The sequence below is a fragment of the Patella vulgata genome, chromosome 4, assembly GCF_932274485.2.
Source record: "Patella vulgata chromosome 4, xgPatVulg1.2, whole genome shotgun sequence".
In the NCBI taxonomy this organism is placed as follows: Eukaryota; Metazoa; Mollusca; class Gastropoda; family Patellidae; genus Patella; species Patella vulgata.
Window position 1 is genome coordinate 2085802 of NC_065882.2, and position 21974 is coordinate 2107775.

At 38.3% G+C, this 21974-nt stretch overlaps 1 protein-coding gene and 1 long non-coding RNA gene across 2 annotated transcripts in view; both read right to left on the reverse strand.

The window, feature by feature from the left end:
* Nucleotides 1–3248, reverse strand: part of LOC126819717 (neuropeptide receptor 15) — a 44076-nt gene extending 40828 nt beyond the window's left edge. The window contains exon 1 of the mRNA XM_050547922.1: nucleotides 2786–3248. The gene's annotated coding sequence lies outside the window, so the exon portion shown is untranslated. The remainder of the gene's footprint in view (nucleotides 1–2785) is intronic.
* A 9623-nt stretch (nucleotides 3249–12871) lies between these two features.
* On the reverse strand, nucleotides 12872–20418 carry LOC126819738 (uncharacterized). The gene is made up of 2 exons (XR_007679726.1): nucleotides 20290–20418; nucleotides 12872–13572 (listed from the first exon to the last, which is right to left on the reverse strand). It is a non-coding gene; the product is annotated as an uncharacterized LOC126819738 (long non-coding RNA).
* Nucleotides 20419–21974: the final 1556 nt, after the last annotated feature.

A 21974-nucleotide genomic window follows, 5' to 3' on the forward strand; every position in this document is an offset into this window, starting at 1 on the left:
ATAGATTTCACTTTTACTGAACCTTATTACATTAGGGTGTAGTGATACATCATGTTTTGACAGCAATTCAACCATTGCAAAGTCTTTTATATTGACCCAGTGTTTTCATCAAGGTCAATTAAATAAAATTAGTTTATTTTGAATAAGAAAAGAAGTTGCTTTTAATAAAAAATGAAATATTCTTTGAAAATAAACGAAAGTATTTCCTTTTTAATTGACTAATCAAATTCGTGTAAAGCGATATCTCCTAAGGAGATATCACAGTAGATTATAACATTTATCACGCAAGCGATATCTACTGTAGAATGTATTATCGGGTGATAAAACCACTTCTCTGTTATTTAATAACAACGTTTCATAACACATACAGGTCACGTTTTCAAGTTAATGATAAATTAATAAACATCTAGTCAACCTATTTATGCATATTTTGTCTTACACCAAATTGATAAATAACCAGAAAAAACCATGTAATAATATTGCTAGAATTTTTGCTCTTGAAATAAGATGCCTTTATATTTCATTAATTAATATCTTTGGCAAGTTAGTAATTTCAAACATATTCACATATATAGTGTGCACTAAATCAACTTAGTCTGTAATTGACAGTTGACACATAAAAAAGTGTTATTTATCGAAAACATATGTCAAGCGAATTAATGAAATAAAATTGAACCATATCTTAGTCCCGAAATGACCTAGTTTGTGTCGAGTAGACGTTTTTGGGTTTTTTTTTTAAACAATATTTTATTCAGAAATTGAAAGGGATTGAGGAACAGGTATAGCCTATATAACCTCTCTCCTAAATACAAGAATTAATATGGATATGTAAAAGAAATAAGTGAGTAAACAACAAAACAATAAAATGAATACTTGATCATCAACATTTTATATATACATATTTACACATTCGCCACGCAGTTGTTTATGTTCGCATTTTGATCGATATAGAAGTTACACTGATCTTAGAACCTTCTGCTGCTGTCAAAAAACATGTGGACCTTTTGAAAGATTGCTAACGAAATATGACTGCTGCTTACATCGTATAACAGATTTTGTGTATTGATAAAATTAGGTGGTAAAAGATTTATAGATATTTTGCGTGCATCAGAATGTAAGGAGCAATGTTAAAGAAAATGATCGGTAACTTTAAAGGAATGACCGCAAACACATCGAGTGGACGTTAAACCTCATTTCTCTCTCACACACATATGATTTCAATAAATATAGTCCAGGGCAGGTTGTTCAAAACTAAGTTATTTTAACAATCGGTTAAACTCTAGGGATCGTTATCTTGCTAACGTGTCGTTTGTTAACGGTCTGTTAAATTTCTGTTGCTGGTAAGTCAGTTGTATTATCCGTTAGCTAAAGGACTGTTTGTGCTTTGGCTGAATTTTAAATTTTTAAATTCAATGTTCATGTAGAGCAACTTCATAGAAGTTAGTATTAACATGAAACTGAAGACAGCTGGACATTGTGCAATCTGTTCACAAAACTTGATTAAAGACAAAAATATAACTGTAGAATTTACTACAGAAATTACTATTAAAATCTATAGAATACTATAATATTTCCTATAAAATTTTTAGAATAAATCTGTCGGGAAAATTATAGGATTTGCACTACAGAACCTTTAGCATATTTGGTGCCGCTATTTCCTACAGGCTCCCCAAATTCTGTAAAATACTATAAATTTGATCTTAGAGAAACTGGGATAGCCCCACCCCACCCCAATTCTCTAGAATGTTCTATAGAAAAGTACACTGGTAATTTAAAGGACATTTTGCTAAGGGTATACTTCGATTGACAACAGACTAATGCCATCGTTAAACAAGGAAACCCAGTGACATGTTCGAGTTAACGGGGCTTCCAGCAACAGATTTTCTCTCCCTGAAAGATAACGATCTGTTAACCCGAAGTTAACAAGTCGTTAAAAGTTAACGGAGCTTTGAACAAACGGCCCCAGGAAAACGAATAATTTTCCAGATTAGAGTGACTTTACCCTAGTCGGCGAAGAAAAGTAGGCCGTTAAGCCCCATTTCATTTCCGTAATTAAATTCTTGGGACTATAACATTGAGATAAATGTTTGATTCAAATTCGGTAGACTCGACGAGCAAGAAGCTGGCTCGCTAGCCTAGTGGGTTCGATCCCGGTGTTGGCCGAGAAAGTTCATCGGAATTTCCGGCGTGGTTTCTCCATGTCAGTGGTATAGGACGGAGGGCCTGGCAAGGACAACTGTCTAGTCGTTCGGATGGTACGAAAAACCGAGGTCTCGTGTACACATTGGCGTGCACGTAAAAGATCCCTTGACAGTTGGGATTCGATATAAGAGTAAGCCGTAGTGCCGCTGTCCGGGAAAATTTTCCCTCATAGCACACTGTATGGTGTGTGCCCGTCTTCATTAGCCCTGTCGGAGAGCAAAACAGTAGGACGTTAAACCCTATTTCATTTCATTTTTTCACGATTCAAACTCTGGAAGGATCAGACATCAAGTGCATGCTATACATAACATACATAACATATTCAAACTATGAGACTAGGTTATAGAGAATTCACAGTTAATTTCACCAAGTCATCAGATTGAAATTAATTTTTTTACGCAGATCAAAGAACACTCCTTCCTTTTAAAGATAAGAAAATATTGCAAAAAATATATACAATATTTACCAAGTAAACTTTGATAATATATATCTTTCCAAGGTGCATCAGGTGCGAAATGAATTAATTTATAACTTTTTTAATTATTTAAAAACAAAACGTCGTAAAAATAAAATATCATCTTACCTTATTAAGGGTATATCACTTATGTCAGCGAATACCAATAAAACTCCAATTTCTTTGAGGAAACTAAGATAGCATGACAACTTATTAATAGCAGCTTCCTTCCTCTCACAATGTTCTCGAAACAAGCTTAGTTCCGAGTCATTCACCATTGATTGACGCTGACTGGCAATAAAGGATTGAGTTAATTAAATTTCTGCTCTCCAATAGTTGACCAATGATAATCTTTCACGCTTCATTTTACCCCCTAAACAAATCAATCTGTCGTTCAGCCAGGTACGCACGTTTCTAAAACGCTATATACAATACACTGCTAATATCGTACGAAACTACGGCTTGGTTCTGTATCGATTGTGCACACCGCGAACACTAATGAGGAAGTCCAACATTGTTCAATTTTTATCGCATACGTTCTATCATTCGATAAAAAGGGTTTTTAGCTTCTTAGCTTTCTGCACCGCCTGGCCTAAAGTCTTAAAAAGGACGAATCTATCATGTTAAAATTAAAACGGGTTGGGTTCATTTTTCGCCAAGATTTCGAGAGTGCAAGTAAGTCGATAAATTCCGCGCAACACGTGCTGAAGTATCCGTAAAGCATTCTTATCGCAAATCGTTGATTGCCATTGATTTGAAGTTGGTATAATATTTACCTTCTCGTGATACGACTCTTTTATTAATATCAGACCTACTTCAGGTTGTCTAGTTACAATTTATATAAAGTAATAGAAATTTTATTTTATCAGATTGTTAATTAAATACGCTTTCCTACACCAGGAGAAAGTTTTGCTTATAAATGGTAGTTTAATTAAACTTACATTATTCAAGAGCTAAATATGCCTAGTGCAGGTCTTTCGTTAGACTGGAAATGTAATATAAACTATTAATTAAACATTTATTATCATGAAAAGGCCATAAAATAACACTCGATGCCATCTTTTGTGTCCGATTTTCCTTGGACTTGAATGATTAAATGCCAAAATGGATAATCGAGACTTTGATAATTATCGTGACAGCGGTAACAATGACCAATGACAATCAAGACTACAGTGATTTTAAGTAAAGTTTTCTCGGCTTACAGTGACTAAAATTTACTAAAATTTTCAGCATATTCCTTTTACATTATTTAGTTTTTAACTATTATAGTGAGAACCGCCAACTCTTTTAATGTATCTTTAAGGAGAAAGTTTTGCTTATAAATGGCGTATGCCTCTTTTTTTAACCTTAAAATAGACAAAATAGGTCTAAAGGCACCCATTAATGTAATATGAACATATATAAACTGATGGACATTCAATGTTTAATTCTTTTATTGAAAATTCTAATCCATATTGTTTGTGAAATACGAGACGAGTCCAAATTGAACAGCAGTCGTTTACGACCCTATTAGTCCGTTCTACGCGTTTTGTTGATGATTTTATCGTTTGTGAATCAGCCATTAGCCTACTAATTACTTCTCCATTGTCTTGATGGATAATATGCCTTTCTTTGTTCATTACAAATGGTACCCGAAACTGTAGAATACACGACTCGAGTATAGATTTTAACATGGTCACTATATCTTAAATATTGGATATTAGGATCCCATATTTCCACAGTAAGATAACAACATCAATATGGATTGAAGCGGCCTACTTAGAATTTAAATTCGTGTCTTTAATTTCCAATTTTATGGAAAATATTCAGTTACAGCTCCCTTAACTTTTGAAACAAGGAAGACATGTGTTTACTAAACAGTATTTGATCAAACTATTAACTGTGGTTTATCAATAAGAGCTAAAAGTTCATTCATTTAGTTTGCTAAATCCAGACAAGTATTTTCATTAGACATACAAGAGTTAAATCTGTCTATTGCAGGGGTGTTGGATGGCCGAATGATTAGCACGTGCGTGCTGTATCATAAGGTCTGTCATTGAGTCAACTGGCGTGGTTTCGAATCCCCGGTTGTACGTGACAGGGAGTAGGGTTCTTCGGTTTCTGCCCACTGCTAAAGACCCCTACGCGCAAGCGAATTATTGAAAGAGAATTGAACCATATTTTGTATGTTTAGATTATGTAAATATTGACTGAATATAATATTGTTAAAAACAAGTAACCGTAATCATAGGTAATCGTTTTTTGGTCTCATCTCGACAAAAAATAATATTTATTTATCGACATTTATTGAGTTATTATTTTCAACATGATGCACTGACGTCATATTTTACGTCGGCATTCTAAATATCAACAATTGTCTTTATGTTGACTTATAACATTTGTTTTTATATCGGAACAAATGCCATAAATTCATTTTAAAATCCTATTCTATTGACATCAATTTTTTTTTATTTTTTAAGGCTAGACATTGTTGACAAATGTTTTCTTTTCAGAGCGGGGCTGTTCTCGACCCACACAGGGAATCGAACCCGGAACATTCTAGTTAAATTTTCTTTGTCATTTTTGGAAAGTTCCTGGCTATTTATGATATAATTATATGTATTTCCACGCGATCATATCCTCCGCAATCCAGATGGGCCACCGTGGCTCCGTTTGGAATGTCCACATACGCTACTAGCACCGTCGAGCAAAATTGTCAAGATGTCTGATTTCCGACGTGGTTTCCCCTTGTCAGTGGTGTTGGGTATGGGGCCTGACAAGGATATCTGTCTCTTCGTTCGGATGGGACAAAAACCGAGGTCTCGTGTATACATTGGCATGTACGTACAAGATCCCTTGGCAGTTGTAGTTCGATATACGAGTAGGCCATATTGCCGCTGCCCGGGCAAAATTTCTCTCATAGCACACTGTTTGACGTATACCCGTCTTCATTAGCCCAGTCGGAGCAGAACAATAGGAGGTTAAACCCCATTTCATTTCATTTTTAAGTCTCACATATTGGGGGTTTGGATGGCTGAATGGTTAGCGTGCGCGCGCTGTATCATAATCCCCGGTTGTACGTGGCAAGGAGTAGGGTCGCCTGTCCAACCTCGTGGGTTTTCTCCAGGTCCTCCGGTTTCCCCCCACTGCTAAAGACCCCTACACACAAGCGAATTATGTAAATAAAAAATTCAAAACCATATGTTAGTCCCGAAATGACCTAGTTTGTGTCCAGTGGACGTTAAACCTCATTTCTCTCTCTCTCTCTTTCTCTCTCTCTCTCTCTCTCTCTCTCTCTCACACACACAATGGAACGGCTCATAATTGATTTCACCAGAAAGCAAACTAAATGGTTGACTTGACGTTACCTAGATTACATCACCGGTCTAGTAATTCCCATCAGGTTACATCACTAGTCTAACCAATATTTTCACATTATATTTCTCGCACAGTATAATTCCCATAAGATCCAATAATTGATTATGGGAGATTTGGGTAGTCACTCCGTGAAAGCGGATGTAATAAACTGATAACGTCTAAGAAGATTACAATCTGATTAAAACACGTTTTTTTATAGTTCAAAATTTCGTTTTCCTTGTCTTACTACACTAGGATCTGGAAGAGTTGTTATATAACCTGCGTTCTGGATGATGTGAAGGATTAGCCAACGAAACGGTCTGTTACGGTAATTTTTTGGCGTGAGGTGCACGGAACTGTGGATAACCCACTAGAAACATCAACGCTGATTGATTAATCAAATATTTGACGTCATGGGGTCAAAACCCGTTCGCGTGACCTCTTACGCGACTTTCCACTAGAATCGGTTAGATCTCATGTAGTGTAGGCCATCGAAAGTATAAAAAATACGAAACGAAATATAGATCTGTATTTTAATTAGAGTGGGAAGATCATACATGTAAATTATCTCCCCATTGATATCAATGTTGAAATGAAATGAAATGGGGTTTAATATCTTACTGTTCTGCTCCGACTAGGCTAATGAAGACAGGCATACGCTATGAGTAAAATTTTTCTGGAAAGCGGCACTACGGCCTACTCTTATATCGAATTCCAACTGCGATGGGATCTTTTACGTGCATGCCAATTTGTACACGGTACCTCGGTGTTTCGTTCCACCCGAACAACTAGACAGCAGCTCTTTCCGGCCCTCCGTTCTGCACTGCTGACAAGGGGAAACCACGCTGGAAAATCGGGATTCACCAGGAGCGAACCCGCGACCTCCCGGCTAGGGAGCCAGCGTCTTACTAATCTAGCCACCGTGGTTCAGACAACAATGTTGAATTGATGACATTTTTAAATAATATTCCGATGACCTTAATGTTTATAACAACAAAGAGAGAGAGAGAGGGGGAGAGGCAGAGAGGAGAGAGAGAGAGAGAGAGAGGGAGAGGAGAGAGAGAGAGAGAGAGATACGGGGGGGGGGTCATTTCGGGTGTAATTGCTCTAAGACTTTGGCAACCGTATTGTTAATGATTGCCAATAACATCAGAAAAGAAAGAAAGATAGAGAACCCCCTTTAGAAGGAAAAGATTGTGCCACCAGTCTCAAATGTTAAAAAGCAGCTCTCTAAAGCAAAGAGTACTAAGAGAGAGAGAGAGGGGGTGGGGCGGAGGTTAACGTCCACTCGACCCCTACGCGGAAACGAATTATTGAAATAAAATTGAACCATATGTTAGTCACGAAATGACCTAGTTTCTGTCGAGGGGACGTTAAACCCCATTTCCCCCCCCCCCCCCTGTATATATTATTTTATAGATAAACGAATTAATACAAAACTGGGTCATATCAATTTGTTTTTATTCTGCCCCTATTTGCCAATAGTATGATTAGTAATGTGCTCTAGGGAAGGCGGGACAGATTTATAATTAGAATCACAGTTTGTGTTTGATTCACACGAATGTTAAGAAAACAAGACAATAACAAAATGTCGTAGTAAATGTCATTAGAAAAGCGATCGGAAATTCGAAAGCGCTAAATGATTTTGTTAACTATACGAATTACTCGAACGCGAATATTTTACAGCGACCAAGAGGTATTTACTGCAGATCAGATTGAACGAACAGGGTCCGTATTCAAAGGATATCTTAAGTCTAAGATAGTCACTTAACTACTAGCTTTCACTTAAATATACGTAACTTCCTGTAAGTTAAGGGCAAGTGGTATTCAAAGGCACTGTTAAGTATCAAATTTTCCATTTTAACTTTTAAGTGATATTCTTTAAGTGGTATTCAAAGGCCAGTTTAAGTGAGAAATATCCACTTAACTTTAAGTGACCTATGGGAGGTACCTTAAAGTTAAGTGAGATTATAATGATTTATTTTAATGCTGTAGTAGCAGTACCGTAATGACGATTTTAAAAGTTCGGGGATTCAGATTGAAACAAAGACAATGTCGCCGAGTGTCATATAATAAAGTTAAATTCATTTGTGGTAATACGGTCAGTTAAGTGGAAAAATTTACTTAACTTTTAGAAAACCTTTGAATACGGACCCAGATCTCCATGCAGCGGGAGTGCCAGACACTGGATGGGTAAAACACAGGCTCGTTTACCATGGTGTCTGCCGGTCTTGGCCGTGCAATTTCCTCTGGATTTTAGTCGCGGTTTCCCTTTGTCAGGTCAGCCCCCCTCATAGCACACTGTTTAGCGTATGCCCGTCGTCATTAACCCAGTCGGTTCAGAAAAGTAGGACGTTAAACCTCATTTGATTTCTCCATGCGGCAACCTCTACGATCAGATTAAAACACAGATTCTTTTTCGTTTCGTTTTATAACTCTTCAAGACGGTATAATTTGAGGATGAGCGCTAGACCTATTTCTTAAGGCCAACTGAAGAGTTCGTCACGGACGCCGAGATGCAAATTAGTTAAGGGCACGTGATTGTTGGCGAGATTATAGGTAAGGGTAAGCGTTAGGTTCAGGGTTAGGGTTGAGATTAGCGCTAGCCCTGTTTACATCTCGTGACCTTTGACCAAATTTGAAGCTGGCCTTATGAAATAGATCTAACCGAATGCTCAGTGCGCATTACCATGCGCATCAATCTCCATGTCATGCTTCACAAGTACAAGGGAGATAAATCTAATTGCGTGCCTTACTCTGCAAGTATCTGGAATCAGACCAGTAATTCCCCCCCCCCCCCCTTTGACTTCGAGGTTAAAACCATAATATTTCTTGGCTTATAAACCAGTCTTTATATCCAAAATGAAAAATGAACCCAACATGTCACAGTCGTCTGATAAAAACATTGTAGGGGGTTGATCAAGGAATCTGTAGTCTGTGACGTCATGTCTGTTTGCCTCAAATTATGACTTTTCATCAAAACCTGACAGAAAAATGGAAATTCATTTCGTCTTCAATTCTAGACCCAAAGTGTGTGTGTGGGTGTGTGTGGGTGTGTGTGGGGGGGTGCTATAATTAGAAGTAAATGAAATGGGGTTTAACGTTCTACTGTTCTGCTCCGACTGGGCTAACGAAGACGGGTATACGCTATGCTGTGTTCTATGAGGGAAATTTTGCCCGGCCAGCGGTAAATAAACATGCATTTCATGTTTCAGCAAAATCGGGTGAACATTCTGCCCCCTAGCGTGCCCACAAGCTAAAAGCGTGATTTTTCGTACAATCAGGGGCCATAATCCATGAAGTTATGGTCCGATGCATACCGATATCGAAAGGAACCCTGAGATCTTTTGGAGATAGACCTATATTTTAAGTCGTCAAAATCGGATAAAAATTGTGACATGTAGTGTGCCCACAAACAAATTGTTGACGGACGGACAGGGGCGACGGACAATATACGTCCACATGAAAATGTGGGCGTATAAAAATTGCTTTGATCCATTTAGTAAGTCGTTTTCTAGAATGATTTGCTTAAAGCGCCTCTCTGATTTTGAAATCGTACCTGACGATTTTTTTGTTTTTTTGGGGGGTTTTTGCTGTTTAGTATATATAACAAGTGCTGGAAATTTTTGCGAATAGAGACATACACATTTTACAGACAGACATACATTGTACAGCACAACTCGAACATCTGACAGAACAGACACGAATGTGGACAAACATTTAGACAATAAAACATGTACATATATATTTATACAAGTCATTTGTGTCGGTCTGGTCGATTTGTCCGGTTGAATGGCAGGGCGGTGCACCTCTTCCTTGTTGGTGAGGGTAGGGCATGGTCCATTTTCCCTTCCATTTTTTCTTCTTGTCCGGTATGGTTGTTGATTTCATCTTCATTTCTGTTGTTCGTTCTTTTTGTTACTGGTTCTCTGATGTAATGTAATACGTCTATTTATAGCAGTTATCGTTTTCTCCTTATTCACACTTTTGGCATGATTTTCCGGTGCAGGAAGGAGGGTCTGACAAGGACAGATGTCTAGTCGTTCGGATGGGACGAATCACCGAGGTGCACGTAAAAGATCCCTTGGCAATTGGAATTCGATATAAGAGTAGGTTGTAGCACCGCTGTCCGGGCTAAATTTCCCTCAAAGCACACGGCCCGTCTTCATTAGCCCAGTCGGAGCAGAACAGTAGGGCGTTAAACCCCATTTCATTTCATTTTCATTTTCATTTTGCATGACTACTTCGTTGACTTTTAATTGGCCTAATCTAATTACGAAGAATAATGTTTGAATGTCCATTTTATGCTAGGTGTTGATTGATTTTTTATGATTTGGGGGCGTAAGGACCAGGGCCCTCTTTCACGAAATTTTAACTAAAGATAAAATCCAAATTTTAGTAGATACTTCAATTTTGATTGGCTAAGCACCAAAATCAATCTAATATTATCCAATCAAATTACTAAAATTTGGATTTTATCTTAGTTAAAATTTCGTGAAACAGGCCCCTGGTAATTACGGACAGGAATTATGTCAACCGCCTATTAAAATGACGTCCCCGTCTTTAGATTCCTTTGACCATGCATCATCAATATTTTTAGCAGATGATTGGGAAATGCTAATTGTAGGCCGATTGGGGAGGTTCGGGTGTTTCCGGATACCAAAATGGCCGCTTTATATAAATGAGAATTTTGGGGAATATTAGGACTAACCTTAATCCTTTTTAGAAGACTTAACTTGGATCCAATTTACCTTTTACCTCTCTTAAAAGGGTTAGGGTTAGGTTCGGGTTAGTACTCCCCAAAATACTCATTTATATAAGGCGGCCATTTTGGACTCCGGAAATACCCGAACCTCCCCACCCGGCCTACAATTAGCATCTCCCCAGATGATTGTGTGACATGCTGGACACTTTGTGGTTATAAATATTATAGATCAGGAAATGTCATAAATTGGACATGGGAGAACAGACCCCGAGTTAACAAAGCATTCTCAGACTTAAGTTAAGAATTTAATCAAAATTGCTTGCCTTATTTTAACTCAAATATATCCCTTTATAAAACCTATGTTGTATAAATGCATTAAACACATCAATAAGAAACTATGTGTAAAGTTTTGTGTTTCTGGGTCAAAGATATTTCTCATGATCAGTGATTGAAAGTTGAGTAAATTCTTAACTTGAGTCTGAGAATGCTTTGTGAACTCGGTGCCTGGTCTGAGTACCGCTGACTTGTTACCGGTCTCATTTATATAACGCAACATACCACGTATCATTCCCATCTGTTCAGAACGGCTAAAGGCCAGCTCATTTTTTTGTCAAGGTCTTTGAGATGTAAGGTTTCTCCTGACCATTCAGCAACTACAAAGTTATTTTATGTTGAATTGAAAGTTTGTCAATATTCGGCCTGACAAGGACAGTTGTCTAGTCGTTCGGATGGGACGAAAATCCGAGGTCCCGTGTACACATTGGCCTGCACGTAAAAGATCCCTTGACAGTTGTAATTTGATATAAGAGTAGGCCGTAGTGTCACTGTCCAGGCAAAATTTCCAAATAGCACACTGTATGGCGTATGCCCGTCTTCATTAGCCCAGTTCGGAGCAGAACAGTAGGACGTTAAACCCCATTTCATTTTGTCAATATTCGGCGTGTTAAACAATCAGCAATGAAATGGAGTTTTGTATCCTAATAAAGAACGCCATACGTCACAGAGTGTGCTATGTGGGAAATACAAATAGTAGATTGTTGAAAACAAACACACTAAGCAGACCGGTTCGGGATTTTCAGCCTTACCCCTTTCCTTGTCAGTGGTGGTGGACGGTGGGCCTAGTCGTTCGAATGGTACGAAAAAAAACGAAGTTCACCAATAGTAGCTCATTAAAGATGCCCTGACAATAAATAAAACTATATCGCCACTGTTGGGGTCAAATTAACCCGGTTAATGCAGGAAATAATTATGTTAAAACTCCATTTCATTTCATTAATGGGGGGGGGGGGATGGCCGAAGTTAGCACGTACGCGCTGTATCATACGGTCTGTCATTCGGCCATCCACCCCACCCCCACCCCTGCCTTAAAACAGAGATTGGGGTAAAGCGTTAATTCCATATTGAAAAGAAACGGTCACAAGACAGCGTCCGATCTGAGACATTTCCTAAAGGAACTAAAAGGTGACACAACCCAACTTTAGGCGAAATAAATGAAAATGAAATGAAATGGGGTTTAACGTCCTACTGTTCTGCTCCTAAACTGGGCTAATGAAGATCGGGCATACGCCACACAGTGTGCTATGAGGGAAATTTTGCCCGGGCAGCGGCACTATCGCCTACTCTTATATCGAATTCCAACTGCCAAGGGATCTTTTACGTGCACGCCAATGTGTACACGGGACCTCGGTTTTTCGTCCCATCCGAACAACTAGAAAGCTGTCCTTGTCAGGCCCTCCATCCTGCATCACTGACAAGCATGGAAACCACGCCGGAAAATCTGAATGAACTTTCTCGGCCAATGCAGGAATCGATCACCAAACCTCCAGGCTAGCGAGCCAGCGTCTTACCCACTTAGCCACGTGATCCTCCACCCAACTTTAGACCTTCTAAAATTGTCGATATTGGTTGGAATGTGTCGACTGTTGAATAGAAACGGTCAAAGGACAGCGTCCGATCTGAGACCGTTCCTAAAGGAACTCTAAGGTGACACAACACAACATTAGATCTTTTAAAAATTTGGGATATTGGTTGGAATGTGTCGACTGTTGCAATAAATTTGCAAGGAAACATTTTGAAAGTTTGGAAAGGGAGAACTTTAAATACTTCTGTAAACCTGATGAATTAGGCACAACGACAATTGTTCTAACTCTATAGTTACCATCATACTCCAGACAACAGTTTTATAGTTTTATTTTATTTAAAGATACATTATGGAAGATTAGATAAAGAGCTGGCAGTTCTTACTATACTGATGGAAAGGGAATATTCTGAAAATTTCAGTTAAATTGCTTCACGCTAAGCCGAGAAAACCTTTTTTTAAAAACATTGTAGCCTCGATTGTCATTGTTAACGCTGTCACGATAATTAACAAAGTCTCGATCATCCAATTTTCCGTTTAATCATCAACGAATGTTGAACAGCAGATCGGATTCCAATCCAATGAAAATCGGACAGATAAGATGATATCGAGAGTTGATTATGGTCTGGATAGGTTAATTAATGTCTAATTAATAGTTTATATAACATTTCAGGCCTAAAGAAAGACCTACAATAGACAGATTTAGTTCTTGCATAATGTTTAATATGGCTTGCTAATATGAATTTAAGGTTCAAGCTCATCAACAGCAGATCTCTCATACTCTTCATCATTATCCAACAGATTCAAATCATTCCCATGCCTCTTCGCCCAAATAGGATCTGGAAAACCAGGATATGTAGGAGGACTAGGGAATGTAGGGGGTGGGAAAAATGGGGGACTAGCAAATCTTTCATTTTCATCCAAAATCCCTGTTACATCTCTTTTCTTCCAGCCTCTTGCGACATGACATCCTAGTATCATTACCACCAATAGCAGTTGAACACAAGTCTTCATCATCTTAAAAACAAAAATTGAAATACAACAATAATGTGATCTTTGAGTGGCATTTAGCGATTAGGAAACACATTAACAGGATACAGTTTTATGGGAAACAATCACTAATTTTATTCTAAATGCGTTTCCTGTTATCATTATCAAGCACATTGTTGAAGCGTCGTGATTTTAGAATAAACCTAGTGATTGTTTTCCATCAAAACTGTTAACAATAATGTGCTTTGTACATCATCTTCTCAAATTGGGGATCACGCTGGCTAAGTGGGTAAGACGCTGGCTCGCTAGTCTGGAGGTCGGGTGTTCGATCCCTGCATTGGCCGAGAAAGTTCATCCAGAATTTCCGGCGTGGTTCCTCCTTGTCAGTGATGCAGGACAGAGGACGAAAAATCGAGGTCCCTCGTACACATTGGCATGCACGTACAAGATCCTTTGACAGTTGGAATTCTCTATAACAGTAGGCCGTAGTGCCGCTGTCCGGGCAAAATTTCCCTCATAGCACACTGTACGGAGCAGAACATTAGGACGTTAAACCCATTTTATTTCTCCTCAAATTAGAAGTTGTATCGGATGTTACAACAAGAACTTTATTGCTGTATAAGGTCATGTCATTACAAAGATAAATTTCAAAATAAAAACAATGTTTAGTTTAAATCATTGTTTCTTTCGTTAAACCCCAAGATAAACTACACAGACATTGCAAGAAATAAACAACAATCAAATAACACACTATTTATGGATAACAATTACTGTTGTTTATTTCACTGCGACGTTTCAACAAGATTTCACAAGTCGTTATCAAGCATACAACACAAATAAATAACATGAAAAAAAATAGCTATATATATATACACGAGCAGTGCGAACCCTCCAATGGGATGCAAAATCAGCAAGCATGAGCAACTGTTCCAAGCCGTTAAATAAACAATGTACATAGATGGTTATAAACTGTAATTGGTATAGATAAGTGCAGGAATGAAGCCAAATGATCAAACAATTATTAGCAGGTATAATGAGTCACGAGCAACTGGTCCTGACTGTAAAAACATATTAAATAAATCTATATATATATACAGTAATTAGTTATAGATGAAAGTAATAATAAAAGATGAAAGGACAAGTATTATGGGGGGGTGAAACTGAAGCCATAAGCAGTTAATCCTAACAGTGAAGGCAATATGCAGTAAAGCAAATTGTAATTGATTTGAGGAGATGTACAAAGTTAAAAGCAATACAAATATTAAAATTAAAGGATAGTTCAGAGACGATGTAAACTACATTTTAATGATGCGATCATACGCTCTTGGAATGTATATACGAGTGTTTATACCCTTCCACGGAAACATCTCCCACCAAATTAGATTATTAAAACAAGAAGCGCAGATAGAAACCACATATCTCAAAGGCAAGACAACCAAGGATTTAATAAAAGCAAATGGTAAGATAACCCCCACCAAACCCATCTCCCCAAAAGGGTGTGTTTACCAAGTCATCTGGTTAATCAAATGGACAAAATTTTCTCAACTACTCCCATTTGTTAACCAGTTGAATTATCTTGACTCTTGACGATACAATGATAATACGTTAATTAATATTATGAAGATATGATAATTTCACAGGTTGATGGTTGTAAATTACTTGCAGGTCGGGGTTTTGGTCTAAATTAATCGATTTATGAGATATATTATTTGACAGAGATTAAAACCAGATATGCCACCAAATCGCATATTTGGGGTTCATTTTTCTAAATTTTCCACGGGGAGAGCCCCCGGACACCCCGTCCGGGCTCCGCGGACAGTAAAAGGGGCCGCTCCGACAGGGGGGCCCGGGCCGGTTCCCGGCCCCAATCCGCCCCGACTCTAATAGTAAATTGATACTGCTAATAAAGCTTGTTAAGAACAACCATAATATGGTATCTGAAGATATTTTGTTCCTCACCTCTGAAGGGAGCATTCCCCATCAACATTTTAAGGACATTTTATGCGATTTTATTGGCGATTTTTAGACCTGTAATTTTGGAATTTACCTTCCGGAAATACGTCAGAATGCACCAAATTGAATCTAATTTACCAAATTTTTATGGGGGAGGGCCCCCCGACCCGCCGTTACAACGTTTAGCGCCTTCGGCACTCGCGGCGGTGGGCTACGCCCACCGCAATTAGTTAAGCAATTATCCAACCTAGACCCCCCATGATCGCATCATTAAAATGTAGTTTACATCGTCTCTGAACTATCCTCAAACTTTAATATTTGTATTGCTTTTAACTTTGTACATCTCCTCAAATCAATTACAATTTGCTTTACTGCATATTGCCTTCACTGTTAGGATTAACTGCTTATGGCTTCAGTTTCACCCCCCATAATACTTGTCCTTTCATCTTTTATTATTACTTTCATCTATAACTAATTACTGTATATATATATATATATATATATATATATATATATATATATATATTTATTTAATATGCTTTTACAGTCAGGACCAGTTGCTCGTGACTCATTATACCTGCTAATAATTGTTTGATCCTTTGGCTTCATTCCTGCACTTATCTATACCAATTACAGTTTATAACCATATATGTACATTGTTTATTTAACGGCTTGGGACAGTTGCTCATGCTTGCTGATTTTGCATCCCATTGGAGGGTTCGCACTGCTCGTGTATATATATATAGCTATTTTGTTTTCATGTTATTTATTTGTGTTATATGCTTGATAACGACTTGTGAAATCTTGTTGAAACGTCGCTGTGAAATAAACCACAGTAATTGTTATCCATAAATAGTGTGTTATTTGATTATGTTCCAATTACTAAATGCCATTTAAAGAATAAATAAACAACAAAACAACAAAATATCAAATCAAGTGAATGGATCCGGGAGCCACAGTACCCCACCTGTAATGATTCAAGCCAGGCGCGGATCCAGAGGGGGGGGGGGTCCAGGGGGTCCGGACCCCCTCCCCCCTGCTCAGACTTGAAAATTTTAAGGGTCCGAGAAACTTAAATCTAAAAGCCTGAATCTGACCCGAAAATAGCGAGTTTGTATACATTGAGTTGAGTCATGACTTTCATTCCATTGTGGGCAAAAACAAATAGTCACATACAGCTCTGGCAAGGTAAAATACTTCCGACAGGTCGTCATTCGTAAGACTTTTTTTATACGCGCATTTAAAACAATTGCTGCGTGAGACGTAATTTATTTAATTAGCCTAATTGTGAAGGGTCCTAACCGTCGAATTCCTTTCCTTTCGTTTCTCCTTTCGTTTCTCCTTTTTCTCGTACACCAAGCAACTATTGCAAGCTATATTATTTATTTTTATGCGCTGAAAGTTTGTGCTCTGGAAAACCCCGACCAACTTTCCTATACTTAAATGGACTGGTTACTCTAATCAGAGGCGGATTGGGCGGTCGGGCGATCGCCCGAAGGGCCGGTCGGACAAAAAATGAAAAGAAATAATTTTGTCCAATTCGTCTAAAAAAAAAACTTTTTCTGCTGAACATTATATGGGGGGGGGGGTATTGGACCGGCCATGGAGCGAGGATGATCATGTTGTATGTGGCCGGTGGCTATAACAGGCCGCCACGCCATCACTGGAGTCTGGAATGGGCTGGTATAATAATAGACTTCATGAATTTCACTTTCGTCACCCTGTACAATGTGTCTCGTGGCCTTTCATCACAGGAGGAATCAACTAGCGCTCCCAGCAACAAAAATGGGACATTTTCCAATGAAAATATTCCTATTTATTCAATATTTCTAACTGGTTAATCAAATGGACAAAATTTTCTCAACTACTCCCATTTGTTAACCAGTTGAATTATCTTGACTCTTGACGATACAATGATAATACGTTAATTAATATTATGAAGATATGATAATTTCACAGGTTGATGGTTGTAAATTACTTGCAGGTCGGGGTTTTGGTCTAAATTAATCGATTTATGAGATATATTATTTGACAGAGATTAAAACCAGATATGCCACCAAATCGCATATTTGGGGTTCATTTTTCTAAATTTTCCACGGGGAGAGCCCCCGGACACCCCGTCCGGGCTCCGCGGACAGTAAAAGGGGCCGCTCCGACAGGGGGGCCCGGGCCGGTTCCCGGCCCCAATCCGCCCCGACTCTAATAGTAAATTGATACTGCTAATAAAGCTTGTTAAGAACAACCATAATATGGTATCTGAAGATATTTTGTTCCTCACCTCTGAAGGGAGCATTCCCCATCAACATTTTAAGGACATTTTATGCGATTTTATTGGCGATTTTTAGACCTGTAATTTTGGAATTTACCTTCCGGAAATACGTCAGAATGCACCAAATTGAATCTAATTTACCAAATTTTTATGGGGGAGGGCCCCCCGACCCGCCGTTACAACGTTTAGCGCCTTCGGCACTCGCGGCGGTGGGCTACGCCCACCGCAATTAGTTAAGCAATTATCCAACCTAGACCCCCCATGCAAAATATCCTGGATCCGCGCCTGCAAACTCCATTTATAACGAAAAACAAAATAATCATTTACATGAAGGACGCAATAGTGCGGCTGGCTGTCTCCGGATGGCGTTTCCTGGTGGCGATAGTCTGGCAGATGACGTCATGAGATAAAACTTCACAAAATTAACAATAATAAGGAACTCGTATCATCGACATTTCTCACTTATTGGAAATGTTTTGAAATAACAAGGATATCCCACGATAGCTAGTTATAGTAGGCATAAATTACAAACTCTCAACACCGTTTGTTCACTATCAAATTACCACCAGACTCAAAAGTTATATTCTCAATTATTTTTGTATAAATAAAAACCAAATTCCATAAATTTTCACAGCGATATCTTGAATGGTTTGAGAGATGCGCCCAGGATTAAAGGCTCAATACCACTCTTGTTGTAACTGAATAATATGCCCCAATCTTTATTCTGGTCAACAAATTGTACTATTTTACAATATTCCAATTAATTGATGATACAAATTTTATCTTAACACACCTAATTTAAAAAATTGGAAAAATTCAACTAAATGATTTGAAAAGCCTAACGTAAACCTTTTCAACTGTGACTTGGGTTTTAAAATATTTTCGAACCCTCTGGACAAGTAAAATAGGATTTAATGGATAATTTACACAACAGGTAGGACAATTAAACATCTAATACTTAGAATAAGGCTATTATTTATTTTCTGGAGCTGTCAAGCCAGCAAGAGTGTCATTATCCCTTTAATAATTGCACACCAAAAAATAAGGCAGATGTGTTTCCATAGAAACACACAAATTGATAAATTCGGTAAATTTCTAATGATAACTATACACAAGGTGTACAAAGTTTCAAGAAATATCTTGTACGGTTTATGAGATATATTCTCTGGAAATATAACTGTATACCAAAATACTAAGTAAAATTTAATTTGGAGGACACTAAAATTAACAAATCCATGAATTGTCTAATTGTCTAAAGACAGTATGGGTGAGGATAACTCCTGAAGTCAAATCGTAAGCAAGGGTTGACTGTGAAATAATCAGTTCAGTTAAGAATGCGATTTGTCGTACAGTTTTAGCCTAAGCATCTACGTCATTACTCGAAACTTTGCTCGGTAGTTTTAATATCATCTTCAATAGAAGGCTTGATCTCGCTTTAACTACGTACATTTTATCAAGGTCTTCAGGTAATACCTTGTATATTTCGGCACTAATTTCAATTGGGTACAAGCCCAGCTTGTGAGCCTATCAGATTCATCGATCGTCGCGTATACGAAGTCTTGCGCTTTCAAGCTAAAATGCCAACCTGTGATAATCTGTAGATAACGTAGCTATAAGTTCGGGAATTGTGAAGTAATCTAGCAATGTCCAGATGTTGTAAACCCGCAGTCGTTGCTTCAGGAACATGGTTTGACCTGTATATTAAAGGGTCAGCATTTAGCAGCAAATTTAGTGACCAACCATTTTTCTATAAGGTTTACCATAATAAAATGAAACGAAATGGGGTTTAACGTTCGACTTGTCACCACCAAATGGGCTAATGAAGACGGACATACATCGTGTTGTGGTCTCCATGATCGCCAAGTCACGGCGTTTGTTTTGAGCATGTTCAAAACAAACGCCAAGGTTCTGAGATCTGATGTGGAAAGCTATGAGAATGCGACTTTTTTCAAGTCTGTAATTTTTTTGGACATTGTCTCGTGTTGTGTTGTGTTGTGTTGACGTTTGCCGGCGACCTAGCTTGTACATTTTCTGGTCGCCGTACGGTCGCAGCAGCGCAGTAAGGACGCCACCCTGGTCTGATGGGGGTATAAGAACGCGACATTTCTCAAGTTTGTAATTTTTCTAGACACTTTCTCGCGTTGTGTTCACGTTTGCCGGCGACCTTGTGTATTTTGTGGTCACCGTACGGTCGCAGTAGCGTAGTAAAGATGCCACCCCGGTCTGACGGAGGCATTATGTGCAGACCCTCGTGTTGCATCACGTGTCGTAGAAACCAGACTGGACAGGGGACTTTCGGCATGGCGAACCCATGACTACCTAGTTAATGAGCCAGCCCCATACTCACTGAGCCACCGTGGCTTCGATTCCCAACTAACATATGGTTTAATTTTATTTTAATAAGTCGGAAAAGACGACTCTACCATGTCATGTACAAGCAAGAAATTTAAACCACGATTCAATGGAACACAAATAGCTATGGTTGTAATATAATATGTGAAAGTATTACAATAAGTTCTTACCTTAAAGCTGGTTGTAATATCGACTATTACAGATAGCTGTATGTAATATCAATTCTGATTATGACATATGTACAATAGATCATACCTTTATACTAAAACGTTGGATTAATTTCTCACTGATAGTGAAATGATTCACGGGCGTTATGTGATAGAATACATAACTCTTATTTATTAAAAGCGTTATGTGATAGAATACATAACTCTTATTTATTAAAAATATATTTTAATACTGGATAACATATTTACAGGTACATAATAACATCATTTGGTTGGGTAAAGTTACGTCTAGCTATAGCTGCTTCCCCTCGGCCTCACAGGACCCCTCTGCCCGGTGTCGAGGGCAGACCCTCTCCCGAGGTCCGGGAGACCTCTCAGCCTCTACGGGTCTCTCTTGTCCCTCCTTTGTACTTTATTTTGCCTGCTTGTAAACTAGGCTTTTTATATCGGTTAAGGCACGCCATAGTTAATACCATTAGTAATCAGAACAATGAAAAGTAATTATTAAGATTCACACATCTTATCTCTAGATGCTTGTTACCTAAACCTTATATCATAATATACTTGTCTAAGACAAGCCGGCTATACATTGTTTGGGTAACCCATTATATCTTACATAATACTATGAAATAATCCTCACACACCTGATGCAGATTACATTTTACAATTAATCTGTCACATGTCCAAAATGAGTTACAAATGAAAAATATAATTTAAAATATGAATTCAAAATACAATAATAAAATTTAGATCCCAAATGATATTGTATTACAGTTAGGTAACATGTTTCTTAATTCAATGTTGATCCAGTTGACAAAACACCATTTGTAATGGACACTGTGTATGCCGTTGGGTGACAATATTCAACAATTCCCAGAAAAGGTATGAAAAGTAATTTTATCACAGATGTGAAATTCATGGATTAAAAACATTTCGATATCATTTTTCAGGTTTTGTTTATTTGGTAAAACACTTTAATAATTACGTCGGTTTCCAGCTGCTAGACATATCTATTCCTTCCCTGAAGGAACGAACGGAAATTGTTTTATGTTGCCAACGATATCTAATTTGTGTGTGTGTGAGAGAGAGAGAGAGAGAGAGAGAGGGGGGAGAGAGAGAGTGAGCCAGTGCCCTACCCACTTAGCAACCGTGATCCTTCTACATTTACTATAACTGCTTATATAATGAGTCCGTCTTCATTAGCCCAGGTTAGGAGCAGAACAGTAGGACGTTAAACCCCATTTCATTTCATTTCATTTTATATAATGAGTTTTTGTATTCAGCTCCCCGCCCCAATAGTTTGGGGAAGGAGAGAGAGAGAGAGAGTTTAACATCCACTCGACACAAACTAGGTCATTTCGAGACTAACATATGCTTCAATTTTATTTCAATAATTCGCTTGCGCATAGGGGGTCTTTAGCAGTGGGAGTAAAGCGTAGGACCCGGAGAAAACCCACGAGGTTGGACAGGCGACCCTACTCCTTGTCACGTACAACCGGGGAATCGACACCATGGCAGTTGACTCAATGACATACCTTATGATACAACGCGCACACGCTATCCAACCCCCAGATTTCTAATTTGTATGAATGTTGTTGGCTAGTGTTCTAAATGAACGAACAATCAAGATTTGTTGTTTTCGTCAAATTTTTCTGAACTGTAAAAGGGGCTATGGTGGGCGGGGCGGG